Below are 16,482 nucleotides of genomic sequence, written 5' to 3'. Positions count from 1 at the left end.
GGGCACCTGTGTTCCCCATGTGTAAGAGCTGATCTGATAGCAGTGGGGCTCTGGCGTGCTTGGTTGGAGAGGTGAAAACACTGTTTTCTTAGGCTGAACTGTCCCCTTGAAATCTTGTTTATATTCCAAATGTGCTTGTGACAGAAGCTGCAGGGCTACATTTCAGCCCAGTTTGAGACATGATGTCCAAGGCTGAGGTTGGTGTGTGGCCTTTCTCTCCTCCACACTCTTTTGCTCTCTCGTGTACACTCTCCCAGTGTCTCCAGCCTCGCAGGTGAAGCAACACATGTCCCTGTCTCCTACCCATTAGGAGAAGCTTCTCAGGAGAAGTAATTGCTAAAAGAGTTTTCTTTTTCCCCATTAATTGCTGAGTCGTAAGTCCCCACTAAGGGAGATTGTGGTACGAGACTTGAAGATGTTGAACTTCAGAGACAGGCAGAATTAGGTTCAAATCCCAGTGCCGCCTACTGGGATTGTGTGATGTTGGAAAAGTCATGTAAACCCTGTGTTTTAATCCCCTTTTCTTTAAAATGTAGATAATATATAATACATACACTTCAAAAGGTGGTTGCATGTAATGTATGACATACTGTACATGAAAAGCTTATCACAGGGATGGGTACATACTTTATTTATTAAAGTATGTACCAGTGTGGTACGTGCTGGTAAAGTATGTACCAGCATTTATTAATAATTAACTGTTTCTGTTCTTATTACCGTTACTAGTTTTGTTTTTAAGAAACCAGCAACGGTGAGTAAATGGAAAACCTGGATTTGAAGCCAGGTCGTTGGATGCCCCCATCCAGCGCTCTTTTCAAGGGTCAGATTTCCAATTTTCCCTCTGTCTTAAACTGCTCACTCTGAGATTCTTCTTACTCTTTGTGCAAAAATACGTCTCCAGTTTGAGCGCATAATAAGATAACGCCTAGGAAGCAGCACGAGAAACATGAGGCATTGCACAGGCGTTATTGGTACAAGATGTAATGGACATTAGACTGAGTGACCTTAACCAGAAATGATGGAGTAATGAGGGGCAGCATTCTTTATACTGATGGGAGTACTCACCCCCGATTATGCATCTCTCCATGAAATACAACAAACATACTGCCTGGGAGGGTGGGCAGTGGGAGCAGGGACAGCAGGAGACTGAACTCCGTAGAATGGAATTGTATTCCTACTGCTGCAGAAATAGAAAATGATGCCTGGAGAAGCTCTAGATGATAAATTGGCTAGGAATGCTGTATTCTCCCTGGGCACTGTTTTAAGAGGGATGGTGACAAATCGGAGAAGGTTCACAGAAAGGTGATTAGGATGACAGAGCCTGGAAGCTGTTAACTTGGGGAGTCGTTGAAGGTGAAGATGTGTTGTCGGAAGAAGGGAAGGCTTGTAGAGGGAAGGCTATGACCGGGTCACTCTTTCTAAGTATCTGAAGGGCTGGCAGGTAGAAAAGGTATTAAAGCTGTTCTATGTGGCTCCAGAGAGCAGATCTGGAACCGTTAGGCATCAAGGAGTCAGGTATCAGTTCCACATAACAACAGGTCAAATTTATAGAAACTTCTGAATACTTAGAGTGCCTCGTGAGGGAGGGGGCTTCCCATCCCTGGACCCGTGCAAGCACAGAGTGAATGACCGCGATTCTTCAGGAGGACTTGTCCATCCAGTTCTTGGATGGGCCACATGGCTCTGTGATTCCTGTCTTTACATATCTGACCATTTGATGGTTACCTCCATTTTTAGGTTACGAAAGTTCTGTAACAAATAGTGTAGGGTTTTTGTTGTTGTTGTTAGTGTTACAGCATTCGGGTTACTGCCTAATAAAATATATCCTTTCCTGTTCAGTTCATGGAAATATAAGATATAGCGCTTCCTTGACTTACATGAGCTCACTCTAATGAGTTTTCTCATTCCCAGCCTCTTTCCTGCTTTTCCCCCAGCTCGGCGTTGCCTATTGATGTTCCGTGGCTTTGTTTGCCTCCTCATATGTGTTTTATTTTGCTTGTGAAGAATTTTTGAATGGCGTGCTTTATTTTGCCTGCAACATATTTTTTTAATGAGTCTGGATGCTATTAGGCGTGTCACTCATTCTCGAGGTCACTACCACTCCCTGTCTCTTACCCGGCTTGCCTCACTTGTTTATGATACCAGCCTGGCCTCTGAAGGCGTTTCATGTGCTACTCCTCTTCTCTCTACCACTCAAATATTACTAGTCCCCAGTATCCTCCGTCCAGTCTGTATGCCACTCATCTGTAACATCCATTTCACCTCCTTACTTCCTCATTTACAATGCTGTGGTCCTGGGTGAGTTCTTTGACCACAGTAGTGGGTCCGCCCACCTTCCCAGCTCCTCTCAGCCTCATTTCTTCTCACCACTTGCTTTTGTCAAATTCTCGTTCCCACCGCAGGGACTTTGCACATGTTGTTTTCTTTGACTGTACCTTCTTCCATCTTCTCTTCCCCTTCATATCTTCTTCCAAATCTCAGTCCAAATATTACCTCCTCAAAGAGTCCTTTTTACTGATCCCCCCCACCTCATCTAAGACAGCTAATCCCCTATCCCCCTCCAGGAGAAGGCTATCGTATTTCCATGTTTATTTCCTTCATAACATTTACCACACTTGAAATAACTTCTTAGTGTATTAGTCAGTGCCTGCATCCCCAACTACACTGTAAAGCCATGAGAACAGGGACCTAATCTGGTATAGAACAGGTAAATAAATAGTTGTTCAGTGAATGGATACCTGAAAGAACAGGGTGTTGAAATAGAGGAACTTGAAATTCCCTACTAGTCCTTACATAATTTAAAAGGAGCGAACATCTTGCTTTTCAGAAGGTCAATTTATTAACTCATAGCTACACTGGGTGAGATTCTGACATGGTGATATCAGCCATCTGAGGTTATTTTAATGGAGCATTGATGGAATGAAGTCTGTTGGTCAGAAATCAGTGTACAGATGGCTGCAAATTGTGGCACATCAGAAGGGCTTGGTGAAGTAATTATAAACATTGTCTGACTGCTAAGCAAGTCTGGTAGGCATATGTCAAAGCTGATAAGAAACTTGCCTCCCCTGAAACCCAAACTTGCGTGTCTGTAACAAATACAGATGTGGGATTTGCTGAAAACAGGCACAAGAGTTTCCCTTCCTTTCTTTCCAACTTTGATTATCACTTCTGAGTTCACCTTCATCTGCTCTTCCTCCAGCTCTCTGTCCTGAATGTGTCTTTATGCATTTTGTTGGATAATTTATCTTCCTCATTTCAGAGGATTAGTCTCTCTTCTCTCCCTCAAAACCAAGTTCAAACTCCATCTTTTCCAAGACAGAATCTCTTGTAAAGCCCTTTCTTTATGGTTCTCCATGCAGATCTCATTTATATGGTGCTCCTAAACCCTTTCTATATCTATGTTATTTAAATTTCCATGAATTACATGAGGCCTTGTCTGAACTCAGTGGACCCTTCATTATCTTGACAAGTTGATGAAGATTATGATAATAACATAAGTGGGTCCTTAGATAAGAGAGCATGTACAGCTAATGCGGGGGATGGAAACACCCCTTGCCTAATGTCGTGGTATATTATCTCATTAACACAGTAAGGCTTGCCCTAGCTGTGTCCCAAGTAAGCAACTCTCATAACTGTATTGGACAATTCATTGAATGTTTATGGGTGACATTGAATGGTTGTGACTGTGCACTGTATATAAAACCCATTACGGACGAAGAAAGTGACTATTATTCAGGCCAGTGGGACTAGCAATCAGCAATTGGAAAAACTCAACCATGAATTTCATAGACAGAGCAACTGTGGCTTCAAGCATATCATGGGAAACAATTGCTTGGCTAAATACAATGCGTGGACAAAATCAGTTCTCTAAAATGCAGGTCATTTGGCCCTGAGGGCTGGAGAAAACGATTATATTGCTGATAATATTTATTGTTGAACTTGGATCTCTTTCACACACCATTTGACAATGGGCTCAAAGTCCATGGGTCCCCAGTTGACTCTCCAAAAGGGAAGGAATGTTTCAGTGAGACAGTTAATTAGCTTTATTTCAATGATGTCCTCAGACTGAGGGATGCGTTTTACAGTGTTTGAGAATTTCGGATTGTAAACTTTGTTATCTCTTGTAAGGACGCCTTTGGTTCTTCTTCAACTCGTGAGAACTTTTTTTTCTGTGTGTGTGTGGTACGTGGGCCTCTCACTGTTGTGGCCTCTCCCGTTGCGGAGCACAGGCTCCGGACGCGTAGGCTCAGCGGCCATGGCCCACGGGCGCAGCCGCTCTGCGGCATGTGGGATCCTCCCGGACCGGGGCACGAACCCGTGTCCCCTGCATCAGCAGGCGGACTCTCAACCACTGCGCCACCAGGGAAGCCCCGTGAGAACTTTTAACTCAAAGAAGCTGGATGTGATATAACCAGCAAATAAATATATAGTGTGATAATTTAATGATCTGTGACCTCAAATTCTCTCTGAGTGGATCTCCAGGTGCTCTTTTGATACCTATTTTAATGATAAAAGAACTTGGTAGACATCTGATTTTCCTTTACTTATGTCAGATTATTACTCAGTTAAATCTCTATGTCCTTTGGAAAAGGGAAACAAAATTAGCAGAGTAGCATTTATCTGGTTAAAAGTTATTCCCACCCATTTTTCCTAGTAGAGATAAGAATTCAGGGAGGATGTAATTCAGATTAGTCATATTTGATGGCATCTACGCATGTGGAATGTTGAGGAGCATGGAAAGCTATTATGGTGGTGATGGTGGGCTGGGGGCCTCCAGAGAATATCATGAAGTCAATGGACACTTAAGAGGAAATAAAGAATGAAAGAAGGCAGAAGAGTAGCTGCTGATGAGAGGACAGGTATCTACAGAATGGGCCTCAAGGCAAAGGATGCCACCTCTATGGTTTTTCCTGGAGTCAGCTTCCAGAGAACTGACACCTTGGGTGAAGTAATTATAAACATTGTCTGACTCCTGGGTGTTTTCCCACAGCTGCTCTTCTCTCTCATCTGAATATGCTCAACTACATATTAGTGGGAAATAAGCAAGAAAAAATTAACTGCATATCAGTCTATCCATGGTACCAAGTAAAACCACTCCATCAAACTGTTCTATGTGGTCCACCCTCATTATTTCTAAATAAGGCATTGTTGTGTGTCTTCATCAGTGAATTGTCTCACCAAACAGACATATTCCAGCAGAAATCTATAAGATGCTTGCTAGTTAAGGTGGACAATACCAAGAAATCCTTGTTGCTGGGGTATCTTTCTGTCTTTCTGCCCATTTCTCACAATTCTGTTCTCAGACACTATTAATTGTGTCAAACCTCAGTTAATATCAAGACTTGAAGACTGTGCCATTTGTGTATTTTTTAAAGTCTTGGTTAGGTTTATAATCACGGTTCTTGGCATAGCTATCAATGAAGAGTCACTTAAGAAGAGTGTCCAGAATGTTTTGATAACTGTTTAGCCTATGACCCACTAAAGCAAACTATCAAGATTTTGTATAACAAATGTTTCCAAATCAATTTTACTTAGAGAATTGAGAGTGTGGGGAATAGGGATAGAAAAAAATTTACAGGAGGAATATGTTATGAGCAGAAATGGATAAATACAGCAAGAATAAAAAAGATATGGATTAAGCATTGACATATTTATATCAATAAATTTTAATAGCCTCAAAGAGAAAAACCCCCAAACATTTGACTTGATCTCTCTCTTAAAGAAGAAAAGCTAAATAAGCAAGAATTAGGGGGGAAGTGAAGATAAAAATTAATACAATTTTAAAGCCCCAAAGCATTTGAAAATGCTTTTGCTTTTCAATTATCATCTGCCATTCATTAGACAAAGAAAGATAAACTTATTTCAAATAACCTTTATAAATATATCCTGTTACCCCTTAGCTTGGAGCAGGGCTCATTCTTTGAAACTATCATGTGTCGTATTCCAGCAGAGATGAACAATAGGCCTCTGAGTTGCCTGCTTCACAGAACGTACGTACATAGAGCCCTGGAAACAGAGCCTGGCGCTTGGAGTCCCAGCTTGGGCGCCCACAATGTGGGTGTTCTTTTGTCACCATCAGGTTACATCTATCTATGATCAACGTCCCCCGTCCGTGCTTTGCACGTTGTGTTCTAAAGCAGCACTGCCCAATAGACGTAGAATGTGAGTTACATACATAATTGAAAATGTTTTAGTAGCCACGTTAAAACGAGTGAAAAGAAACAGGTGAAATTAACTTTAATGATATAATTTTGAACTTCGTATAACCCAAATCTTATCATTTCAACATGTAACTAATATAAGCCATTATTAGTGAGATATTTATATCCTCTTTTTGTATAAGTTCTTGAAATCCCATGTGTATTTTACTTTTCCAGCAAATCTCAACTCAGACTAGCTACATGTGGTTAGTGTCTACCAGATTGGGTGGTGCGGTTCTAGAATTTATTCAATCCAGTTAGCTTCGTTAGTTTTCATAAAGTGTAATTTGATGTAAAACCTCTCAATTTCTTCACCCTGGCCCTCCAAATCCAAAGGACAATAATTTATTTTTCCAGGTCCTGAAAATCATAACATAGGAATTATGTCATTAAACAATTAGGTCAGGTTCCGTCATCCCTGGTCAAGACTTTGTTGAAGTCTTAAAGATGAAATGACCTCAAAGATGACCAGATAGATCCCTCTACACAGAGTTTACCTTTTTAAAAAAATCTTTTTGCTACTAATTTCACCAGGGATGCTCCTAAAATAATCCATGAATTTTGGAGGACAGATAAGCCACCATGTCAGTCACTGTTTCTGAAGATTATAACTTTTCTATGGGTGGCCCAATCACGCATTACTCAGGTGGCTGAACTTTCCTGTTCCACTTTTGAAAAGAAACACATTAAATGTCCTTTTGACTCAGTATCGTCTAGGGGTTGAGTCTGGGGCTCTGACTCCAGACTTGGTGTTCGTTCTCAGCTCTGTGTTTTTGTACAAGTTGCCAAACTTTTTCTGTATCTCAGTTCCCTCATCTGTAAGATGCGGACTGTGATGAGGCCGCTGTGATAATTAAGTGTTATTACTAAAACAATTCCAGGTGGACAGTTAATGCTCAGCAAATACTAGCTTTTATCATTTGTGTAATTATTAACGTTATCATCATCATCATCCTGAGGGTGTGTCAGAAGCGTTCTGAGGAGTTGGTGGGAGTGGGTGAGGGTCTGACTGGCCAGAGACCACCTTCTCTGAAGACTCAGGAGATTTTCCAAATCCAAAGAACACATTAAGGGGAGATCATACGGGTTCAGTGTCATCGCTTGTGACTGTTATCATGCATGCCTGTGAGTGAGAAGCCTTCGCAGACATAGCAGCTCAATAATTTGTGAGCACATTAAACTTCTGAGCTGCCCCAAGTATGCAACCCACACTATCCAGACATTCAAACACAATGAGGAAATCTCTTCCGGAAGAAGAAATTCTGACTTAGAATCTTATTCTAAGTCTTTCAAATTGCTTTAGCTTCATGGCAAGCAGTTCTTTGGAGAGATTTTTATGACCTCCTGATTTAGAGGAGCAAGTTGAGAGATGCCTGATTTTCTCTCTAATAAAAAAGAAATCTAGAAAAGGCTCCTATCCCTGTATAGCTCTCAATTCTATGCATTGGGTCAATACAGTCATTTATTACAAGTTCTTTCATGTTGAATTTGCTATTGAAATCTCAATGTCTTTCATGTTTTCCATATTTAAATGGGGAGAAAAAAATCTAATAGCATTAGGCTGACAGTAACAGACAACAGATTAACAATAATAAACAATTCTAGTTCTTAAGCTTTGTTCCTAGGGAGAGGACTAATGAAAAATAGAATAAACTCATTACTGTTATTTAATGAGAGTCCACAATGGGCTGGACTCTATGCTGGGTGCTGTGCATACATTACTTTATTCTTCATAAACCTTACTGGATAAGTATCATTAAGACCATTATCTTGAAGCTGAACCTCACAGAGGGTAAGTGTTTGCCTAACCTTTTAAGCAGCTTGTGGCAAAGCTTGTTTATACTAAAGTCTGTTTGACTACAAAGCCTTTGGTCTGAGGAAAATATTATCTTCCCTTTTATGGAAAACTCAAGGATAATGAGATAAGTGATTTTCTTAGAGACTCTGCCTTCCAGTGCTAAACTTTGAACAGTTTCCAGAGCTCTGTTCAACCTTAGAGACATTTACACACACACTACACACACACACACACGCACACACACACACCCCCCTCACATCCTAGATTTCCACTAACCCTGGACACACGACTGCTAATCTAGTATGTAAGACTTAAAATGTAGGAAATTGGCATCTTCCAGAGTTAGATGTTTTCTCTGCTTTTAGGATCTAACCCCTCAGCCCCCAGCTGGGTACTTTATTATAACTCCTTTTTATAGTTTTGTGTGTGTGTATTTTTTTTTTTTTTAATACAAGGAAGTCATCAACACACTCTAGCCAAGCTTCTACAACTCCCAAGGTCATCCTTTCTGAGCTGGTTTTGTGCACTGGAACCATTTAAATAACTTTTGCATGTCTTGTAGTGTATTCATGTCATGATAGCACACTGAAATATTTAAAAGGAAATTGCTGTCTTTTTTTTTCTCCCCCCTCAAAAAGAAACAGTCCTTGCTTACAACTCTCAATGGACCATAAATATCTTCTAGGCCAGCTGCACCAGTACCTGTTGGAAATCCTTCTTACATTAGCAGTAACTAAGGAACTCATAGAATATACCCTTTGCACTGCAGTGAAGCCTTGTTCCAGCACATTCTTTTTCCTTTGAAAGAATTTTTGTTCTTAGAAAACTCTTCAGTTATTGAAGAGGAATTTGCACATTTGGGTCAAATCCATGTATGACCTTCCAGTTGGCTTCTCCAATAATCTTGGCCATGTCAGTTTGTTGCAGGAAGGGGGACCCTTTCTAGCCCCCGAGAGCGGGCTCTTCTCTAACATTCGGAAATGAATTGTCTGAGGAGACACATGTGCTGACAGAGCAAGGGACTTTATTGGTAAGGGGCTCTCGGATGGAGAGCAGCAGGGTAAGGGAACCCAGGAGAACTGTTCTGCTACATGGCTCACAGTCTCAGGTTTTATGGGAACGGGGTTAGTTTCCGGGTGTGTCTTGCCAATCATCTTGCTTGGACCATAGTCTGACTCAGGGTCCTTCCTGGTGGTGCACGCCTCTCTCAGCCAAGATGGATTCCAATGCGAAAGCCTGTAGGAGGTTGGTCATCTCCTAGATGACCTCTTTCGGCCTCCTCCGCATTCTCCTTTTCGGAGGCAGCACCATGTTCCTTATCGGGACCTCCTGTTGTGAGACAACTCAGGCAAGCGGGCGTGGTCAAGGTGGGTGGTTTCGGTCCACAGTTCCCTAGCAAGTTGATGTGAAAACGAACGGAGGCTGAATATTTTTTAGCAACCTGAAATGACATGAAATAAGCAATCTGACTTGTCTTCTTAAACCATTTTCCATCCACATGGTGTGTCTGCCATTTACCTCCCTTCCTTGGGGCGCTAGAACAGTTTCTTCTTTCAGAACTCATCTCAAAATCAAGAGCATGGGGAGCTCGAAGGGGTTTCATCTATTGGTACTTTTTAAAAGAGGTTAGATGTCATCAGTTGGTTATACCATCCAGTGGAGAGGAAGAATGTGGTGTGATTATGACATTACATGCTGCTGAATTAATGCATCCAGTGAAATACAAGAGGGAGCAGGGAGTTATGTTTACCTCCAACAGATACTAAGCAGACTGAGGCGCGTGAAGACCTAGTAACTTTTCTGAGGTCACGGAAAGAGTAAGAAACAGACCTGGGATTCATATTCAGGCTTTCTGTTTCCAGAGTCTGAGTTCTCTTTCACTCTGCTGCCTCTGTGAACTCGCAGAGGTGTTTACCTTTGTCCTTCCTACCTCCTCACACCCAATAAATCCCACTGTCTAATGGAGTAGGTTCTCAAGAGATATTCGTTCTGCTGAAGCCCCAACGCTCTGAATTCAGAGCCCCGCTTTCCCATTCTTCAGCTCCATGGCTTTCCTTTATCAGTTGCACACCCCCTCCTTATTTTGGGTCCTGCCTTCCTTCCTGTCTAAACCTCCTCTCTACAATGATGTGTGTCAATCATTGCTCACTAGAACTGAGGAAAAACAAAGCACAAGAAGAGCCTGTACCTTCATTCTAAGAACAGTAGTTCACATTGCTACATTTCCTGAGATGACAAAGTATTTTTCAAACTAGCAAAGCCTGATGGGAATAGAGTGGGATTTTAAAGCTGAAGTATTAGGCCTTAGTCTAGAGGTATAGTGAGACTTTGCTGGTAACTCTAGAGTCAGATCACAAAGGCTGGCTCTAGCCCTTGTACCCATCTCTGGAGTCTACTTGAAATTAGTTTTCTAAATGGCCTGTGAGGGTCCCATCAGCTCTTTAAGATAGGCCAATCCAAGATGGAACAGTACACATGCACCTTCATATTTTGGAAATGTGTCAACACCCTACCAAGAGACTAATAGCTATTTCTATTTTCTCCCCTTCTGGGCTCCAAATGTTGTTGTCTGTATCATAGTCGTTGTCTGTATTATCTTAGAGCATGGGCCTGTAAAACTTGAGTAACTTATCTATTTAATTAGAAAAGTCTGTACCTGGGAAATAATTTATATGACAAATAATAGAAGAGTATATTTTAATGGTATATATGCATATATATGAATGAGTGTTTTAAAATATTTTTAATGACATAAAAGATTGGAATATAATATTGAGGAAAAGAGTGGCATATAAACCAAGAACAGGACGGAAGCATGTGTACCTAGTAATTAAAAGGGATCGTGGCTGGATAATGGAATCATAGATCACTCATGTTTCTGTCTTCATACTCTTTGGCATTTCCCAAACTTTATATAATGAATGGACAATAATTCTGTAATGTAAAGAAAACATGGAGTCATTTTTTTAAAAGCAGATGTTTTATGTTCCTTTTTACTCATTGGCAGAGACAAGTGGTGAACAGAAAGACGTTGACTTTAGTTTTGGAAAGGACCTCGTGGGAGATAGTCACGTTTGACCTATGAGTTAGTTTGAAATACCCAGAGAAATGGCCTTTTTGGGGCTTCCACTCTCTGACTTCTTAGGAAAAAATATTCTTCAGGATAACATTTTCCCTGACTTCCTGCTCTGCGAGGCAGGGGAAAGGATACCTTAAAAATAGGCCCTCATCAGCTGACTTGAAGATAGGAAGATCTTCCCAGATTATCCAGTGGGCCTAGTATAATCACAGTGCTTAAATGTGGAAGAGGGAAGGAAAAAAGTTGGTATCAAGAGTGATACAGCATTAGAAAGAATCTACTGGCTATTGTTGGCCTTGAAGATAGAAGTGGGCCATGAACCAAGGAATGCGGGCAGCCTCTAGAAGCTGAAAAAGGCAAGAAAACAGATTTTCCCCTGGAGTCTCCAGAAAGGAACACAGACCTGCTGACACCTGAATTTTAGCTGGTTGAGACTCGTTTCAGACTTCTGGCCTCCAGAACTATTAGATAATACATTTGTGTTGTTTTAAGCCACCAAGTTTGTGGAAATTTGTTACAGCAGCAAATATAAAACGAACGTATCAGCAAACCTCAGGATTCAGCCTGGGCTTTGGGGGGAGAAAAGGGGCTGGATTGCATTGCCCTAGTGTGCTCGCTCTCTGTCTTTCTGGCTTTCTCTCTCTTAACTCTGTTCCTTCTCCCGTCTGAAACTCTTTTCTTCAAGTCTGGGGACGGGCAGGTAGAGCTATTCTGCCTCCTTATTCCTGCCTGAATTATTTCTCTCTCACACTGGGGCAGTGCCCTCAGCACTTAGAAGACAAGTTGGTGAGGGCAGGAGACTCCTGCTACCCAGTAGAGACACTTCCACTCAGCCAGGAGAGGGTCAAGAGGGAAAAGACACATCAGTGATCACTTTGAAATATTAACTTGCCTCATATGGATAAGAAATGAGCAACAGTAACTATGGAGAGAGTAGGAACCCCTAAGTACCCCGGGCAGTGTGCTGTGATAGACAGCCAGCCAAGTTCAGGGAAGGAAATGACCACCTTCCTTCCCTCCTGTAGAGGCTCATGTCCTGGCTCCATGGCTCATGAGACCCTGGTCAGTTCCCTTTGTCTGGGGCTCAGTTTTCCTATCCTCAAACTGAGAGGCATTCGTCTCATCTAGGTCACCGCTAAGCATAATTTCAGCTCTGATACTTTGTGATTCCATGACACTAACAAGTTCAACTGAGAAAGAACCACTTGCCCTGAGGACTCCTTCCCTTTGATTTCTACCTGGAGGTCACATTAGCATAGCAGAAAGGTTATTGATACTGCAGTTGACTTTTAAAGTTCACTGAGAAGGGGAGACGAAATGAAAACACACCAGATGGAATGTGAGCTCCCTACTATTTCAAAACTTAGACATTTCCACTAAATGTTGGCACAAACTTAAAATTGAATGTCATCTTGAATGCTATTTACAGTTTTCAAAGTGACAACAATAGTCTTTTTCGAAAGGAGAGACTAAGTCTGATTCTAAAACTCTTGGAATTTTATTTTATGGTTAGAAATAATAGAATAATTAGTTGGTTATGAGAATAATAGGGAGGGGAAACCATTCAGGCAATGGAGACATAGCTGTGACCCCACCACTGAGCGACTGGGACTTCCAGGAACCAATCCGAAAAAGCACTGGCTCTCTCTCCATCTAATGCAGATTCACTAAATACACTTTCAATGTCTTTAATTTTTAGGGGTCCCACATGCTGTGGTTCTTGATCCAGTTGAGTAAGAGACCCCTTTGAGAATGCTGCTGAAACCTGGGAGGTTCTTAGCTAAGAAAAAAATTTCAATATTTACATAAATACCTTAAAGATTTGCATTTAATATTGGGATTATTGAGATTTCTTTTTAAGTCCCAGGTTAATAATACCCAACTTGAGGTAGAGAGAAGAATCCAGGAAATTAGTTCTCAAAGTCTAGGAAATTAGTAAAACCAATTTTGTGCAAGTTGTGTACACACAGACACATATACACATGTGTATATATACACACACACAGAGACACAGTCACGGGATTGTGTTCACATCCTTGAGCCTCACTGTGTCCACTCAAGACCCACTTCTCTCCATCTGAGAGCATTCGACTGTTTAGTTATTCTCTCTTAGAGCAAGTGTCAGAGACACAGTGTCTGCAAAGGCACAGAATATGCAAAGAGAGAATGGGGTCTTTTGAAAAGGAAATATTCCCTACACTTGGGGCAGCGAGTTTCATTAGGGAGCCCATAGTTGAACCCATCTGATGGTTGAATCTCCCACCTTCCCTTTAATTAAAAGTTCAGTTCCAGAGTCACTCAGTAGCTTCCAAAAAACTGGTCATACACTTCCACAAAGCATTGGTATTTGCTCTTTTAAGTTTGGCTGTGAATTGACTTGATTTCTGATGTCTGCGGATTATATAATATCATCTAGATATAGAAGACAATTGTCTTGAAAGTTACCTATCATAAATCTTCTTGAAGAGTTAAATAGTCTTTAAATAAGTTGTAAGAATTGGATTTTTGCCCTTTCTATCGGTGAAGTTACACATTCAGTTTTTTTAATTCTCTGATATACTCGTCATGGTTATTTTTTAAGTGCAAGATGACTCAGACTGTGGCTCTACAATATGTAATTTTGAAATTTGAAAATTTTAAAGAGTTATGGAGCTGGTTGATTTCAGAGTGGTTGGGGGAAAAAAAGTGATTTAAAAAAAAATCTGAATTTACAGGTGTCATCAATTTTTCATATTCAATTAACGTTTTACATACAGTCACCTCACTGCTAAAAGGCTTACTACTTGGGAGGTTCTGGGTTAGTTTAATTCAGACATTTAAATTCAAGGGGTAAGTTGCTCAAACTTCAAACATCTGAAAATAGAATGCATCCCCTTTTTCCATTAAATGGCCCCTCTTCTGCCCATCCTTACTCTTGGCACCCCCGTTCTGAACAATCCAGGTCAGAAAACTTGATGCGCCTCCAGCTCATTCTTGAATTTCATCCTTGAATTGACGGACCTTGTCCACCAAGTTCTATCAATCTTTCCTGCCAAGCACCTCTCATAGTGCTTCCTACTCTTGGCTGGGCAGAAGTCCTGGGATTCTACTCTCCAGGGTTTTTCTGGGGCTTTCCCAAGTCTCCCAAATCATGTTTTCAGGCTACTTCTCTCTTGATTTGGGGCGAAATTAGAGAGAAATCTCACCTTATAGTTTTCTTCCCTAATCTGTTAGTGAAGGTTGGGGTGGGACATGTTGCTGCAACTCCAAATCACACATTTTCAAGGTTCATATATCATGTAGCGCGAATCAGTACTTCATTTCTTTTTATTGTCAAGTAATATACCGTTGTATGACTGTACCACCTTTTGTTTATACATTCATCGGTTGGTGGCCACTTGTATTGTTTTTACTTCTTTATGAATAACATTGTTTGTAAATACTGCTTATGAATAATGCTGCTATAAATACTGCTATTCATATACAAGTGTTTGTGTGGACATATGTTTTAATTTCTCTTGGGTATACACCTAGGAGTGGAATTGCTGGGTCATATGCTAACTCTATGTTTTCAAAGTACTGTCAGACTATTTTCCAAAGCATCTATACCATTTTACGTTCCTACCAGTAGTGTATGAAGGTTCTAATTTCTCTGCATCCTCATCAGCACTTGTTATTTTCTAACTTTTTGATTATAGTCGTCCTAGTGGTGTGAAGCGGTATCTCATTGTGGTTTGACGGGATTAGCCATCCTGGATGGCTGATGATGTTGAGTATCTTTGCACACGCTTATTGGCCACTTGTATAACTTCTTTGGTGAAATGTCTATTCAGATCAAGTGCCCATTTTTAAAATCAGCTTATATGTCTTTTTATTATTGAGCTGTAAGAAGAATTTTCATATTTAACACTTGAAAAGTCTCTCTGGGATTGGCATACTTTATTTTGTAGGTAAAGCAACTGAAGATATTCACTCATTGGCCCAGGGTTCCATAGACTGCAAGAGCGGACTAGGTCTGAAGCTCTGGCTTTCCGATTCTGGGCCAAGGCCATTTCCTAACAGTGTACCCACTCTTGTATTCTTCACCATTTCCCTTGTAAAGTAAAACAATGAAAAATAAAAATGACAATAAAACATAAGTTAGTATAGTAAAGTCCAAAAGATAGTGTAGAAATGAGCAGACCTAATACTATAAAGGAAAACAGTCAAATGAGAACAAAAGCATAAGAACAGTGAGGGATTAGGTTAGCAGACAAAACAGGAAGTAAATTTTTGCTTCTTTGAATAATGTTGGTCACATAGTGGGAAGAAAAACAACTGACCTCAAGATTATCATATGAAGGAAGGATTGCATGGGCTCCAAACAATCTGGCTTAAGGCAGAAGCCACCCCTCGTCTTTGTGTTTGCCTGGTACATAAAGAATGAGCAGTTCAAGCACAAGAGGGTGGCTTAGTGCGAGGGGGTGCCAGGGTGGCACCTGGAAGGAGTCAACTTCTTTGACTCAAGGAGAGGAAAGTCATTCAGTTTTGTCTAAGTGTATAAATCTAAGCGTCCTTGTGCGGCAACTTCCAGGGTACTACTCATATATCATGTGGTTGAAAGACATGTCACCTCACCTGTTCTGCTCTCCAGCCTGCATAGTTGCTGGGAGGAACCATTTACTGGGAGAAAGGCAGAGACTCACTGTCCTCAGCAATCTGGGGCTAGTCTGGGACTGGAGCCACGGAGGGCCTGTAGCTTAAGTCACTGTCACTGTCCAGCTGTCTACCTCAGTGGGTTGGGGCTACACAGAGAGATGAATCCAATAGGCACCATCTTGTATTGTCCCTGTTACGGTGCTTGATGATGGTGAAGAGCAGGTGCAACGTCTCTGTCTCTGACTGAGCCTCTGCTCTGCCTTCCTGTTGCCTAGCTCACGGGTTGGCAAACAATGGCAGGTGGGCACTCGGCCTGGCTTTGCAAATAAAGTTTTATTGGAACACCACCATGCTCATTTGTTTACAGATGGCCTGCAAAGCCTAAGTTATTTACTTTCTGGATCTTTACAGAAAAAGCTTGTTGTTCCCTGGCCTGGCAGAGTGCTGGGCCCACAACAACTGATTCTTAAACCCTCCATTCATTTGCATCCTTTCAGTTAACTGGCTCAAAGCTACAAGCGCCCTTTGGGGAGTCACATTTTCGTTAGTTCCACTGAGACATTCTCTCCCTAGTGAGGGTTCCTGTTGCTCAAGGCTGGGTGCCAGCAGAAGCCACAATGCCTTTGTTTTCCTTAAATGGTTAAAATCTCTCCTGCTTCCCTACTCCAGGGCTGTCAGCCTTCTGCCAGCCATTATCCACCTACTCAGATGAGATCATTTTCCATTTGCAAAAATATCTGAGAAGTTTACCGTTTTACCTACATCATATCATGTGCCCGCATGTGTCC

The 16,482-nt window shown here is 41.3% G+C and overlaps 1 protein-coding gene across 6 annotated transcripts in view; it reads left to right on the top strand.

Moving 5' to 3' along the window:
* FHIT (fragile histidine triad diadenosine triphosphatase) overlaps positions 1-16,482 on the top strand; it is a 1,455,268-nt gene that overhangs the window by 1,279,285 nt on the left and 159,501 nt on the right. The window lies entirely within an intron of this gene.

This window comes from Grampus griseus (genome assembly GCF_964374135.1).
Source record: "Grampus griseus genome assembly, chromosome: 10".
Taxonomy (NCBI): domain Eukaryota; kingdom Metazoa; phylum Chordata; class Mammalia; order Artiodactyla; family Delphinidae; genus Grampus; species Grampus griseus.
This window is presented reverse-complemented; position numbering and strand designations above follow the sequence as displayed.